The sequence below is a fragment of the Halyomorpha halys genome, unplaced genomic scaffold, assembly GCF_000696795.3.
Source record: "Halyomorpha halys isolate HHAL.00 unplaced genomic scaffold, Hhal_1.1 Scaffold83.1, whole genome shotgun sequence".
Taxonomy (NCBI): domain Eukaryota; kingdom Metazoa; phylum Arthropoda; class Insecta; order Hemiptera; family Pentatomidae; genus Halyomorpha; species Halyomorpha halys.
In genome coordinates this window covers 775,307-777,681 of record NW_027115065.1, presented here as the reverse complement: position 1 = coordinate 777,681, position 2,375 = coordinate 775,307, and the positions used below count along the sequence as shown (strand labels likewise).

Sequence of the window (2,375 nt, the reverse complement as noted above, 5' to 3'; positions counted from 1 at the left end):
ACGGATCTGTTCGACAGGAATAAGTGGGGTATTATTAAAGGATATTGTAGGGGAAGAGGTCATGGGTTTACGTCGAAGGGTAAATGTGATTTGATTAGTGACAAAGTAAGGAGCATTGAGGATTTTACGAAGGATTTTGGATTGTAAGGATTGAACACGAGAGGAATTCGAAGGTTTAGTAGGTTTTTTTTTTATAATGTACATTATAATCAAAGCCAAAAGACAAGAGTAAATAAAGTTTATGGTTGATTTGGGTCCCAACAAGCGTCACTGGATGTATGTAGGCGATTGGTGGTTTTGTCATCGCACCTCCGGATTCGCCGAGTCTTTTATATTGTTCTTAAGTCATTGAATATCTTCTATTAAGATGATGTCTGCTCCTAAGTTTGTAATAAATCAAAAACAATTTGTAGTTGAGACGTCAATAATATTAATATATATATAATATATAATATATAATAATATTACTCTTTATTATAAACAGTATGATGATGAAGTTAATCATAATTTAATTTAAGTTTATATTGTTCCTAGGTGAGGGATTGCTTTTGGTGGGAACCGACCGAAGAAGAAGAAAGTAGGCATTTGTTCCTCAGAAACGGATTTTGTTATGCGATGTGCAGGCGCGAGGCCATCCGAAGAAATTGCAATTGTACACCGTACTTTTTTGATCCCATACCAGGTAAAAATATTACGTTTACTTATTAATTATATAGCCTAGTGTGGGCGAGAGAAGTAGTATAAGTCAATGGTGGATTAGGCCCTCAAGGTACTTTTGTTTGTATAGTCCTAAATGTGCCAACATATGAGTTATAGGAATGTTGATAACATTGTCAGTAAAACATATGTATTTACATCAAAGTACAACTTACTCAGGCAATTTTTATTATATATATATGTTTATTGTTACAGGGGTAAAGTTTTGCAATATTGAAGATTCCAATTGTCTTGCAGACATGAATGGTAATACATTAATTAGCTTATTTTTAATTTGATTTTATGTATTTAAGTAAATAAAGCAACTTTTTTTCACTGATTTATATAAGATAAAGTAAACCTGATATTTTTTTGGGAAGAAGGATTTATCAAATTTTATACTTTTTTCAATATCCGAAATTAACTGAACTTCTTGCTTCAATTTTTTTCTTAATTTTGCAACAATAAACATTCCTTGCAAAAGTTTCGGACGGATCATCCATCTTCAGGAATCAATGCATTGTTTGTACAGATCATTTTTTGTTCAAGTTCCAATACAAATTTTGATATTTATTGTTTCTTTTTTTTTGTATTTATTTATTTATTGACATTTTCAACTCCTTACTTGATGTTCTACTCCAAGTTGCCGACAGTTAAAGGAGCAGTGACCTACAACTTGGAAACCCTACCTCAACTCGAAGACTGAAGTCCAGGCTGCTCCAGGACATTCTGTTATAAATTCTATATTTATTAATTCATTATTCACACTACCTATATTTTACTTATTATTATTTTTATTTTTTTTTCTTCTCTCGTCCCTTTTTCAAATTAACTTGTTTCTTTTTACCATTAGAGGGCAATTGTTTGTTCTGTTAAGTCTACAAAAATATCATTATTTTTTGTTATTAATTTTGCTTTTCTCTTTTATTAAGAAGCATTATTCTTCTCTATTTAGTTTATCTTTTTTTTCTTCTTTTAATTATAACATTGTATATTGTTAGGGGTATCTTTTGTACGACATTATACCCTCCCCTCATAATCAACTGTTGAAAACAAATAAATAATGTAACGGTTATATCAAACATGTAAGGCCCACCAGGCCAATCTGGTATAAAATAAATAAATAAAAACTCCTTACTTACATAAAAATACAGCTAATAAACTTGATGTTAAGTTATAGTGGTATCATACAGGCTTCTACAGAAACTACACATTGGTAGCATTCTAATAACATTTCAACATTGGAAGATCTCAAAGCCACTTTTTTTTTTTTTTTATATTTATTTTAAAAATCTTTAACACTGTACAATGCAATAGCAACGTTGTATAGTGTTAAAGGTTAAAGGTATAACAATGGAAGGTATTTAAAAATAGGCTCCTGAAGATGGATGGACCATCCGAAACGTCGGCAAGGTTAGTTTATTTATGTAAAATAAAAAATTGAAGCAATAAGGCTAATTACTTCCCGAAATAAATAAAAACACAAAATTACCTAATTACCTTCCAATAATATACTCCTAAAAAATTAATTTATATTTTAAAGCTATCAAAATAAATCCTGAAAAATCCCACCAGATCACCTTTACTCTCCGTCGTAAACCTCTGCCCTCCTGTCCTACAGAATCCTTTCTAGATACACCACTAACACCTGTTAAACAGATTCGATACTTAGGACTCCA

The 2,375-nt window shown here is 30.7% G+C and overlaps 1 long non-coding RNA gene across 1 annotated transcript in view; it reads left to right on the top strand.

Annotated features, from left to right (window-relative positions):
• The window catches only part of LOC136796951 (uncharacterized), an 8,264-nt gene extending 7,306 nt beyond the window's left edge, over positions 1–958 (top strand). Inside the window, exons 2-3 of the long non-coding RNA XR_010844740.1 lie at positions 535–682; positions 913–958. This is a non-coding gene — a long non-coding RNA (uncharacterized lncRNA). The remainder of the gene's footprint in view (positions 1–534; positions 683–912) is intronic.
• The last annotated feature ends 1,417 nt before the right edge of the window (positions 959–2,375 follow it).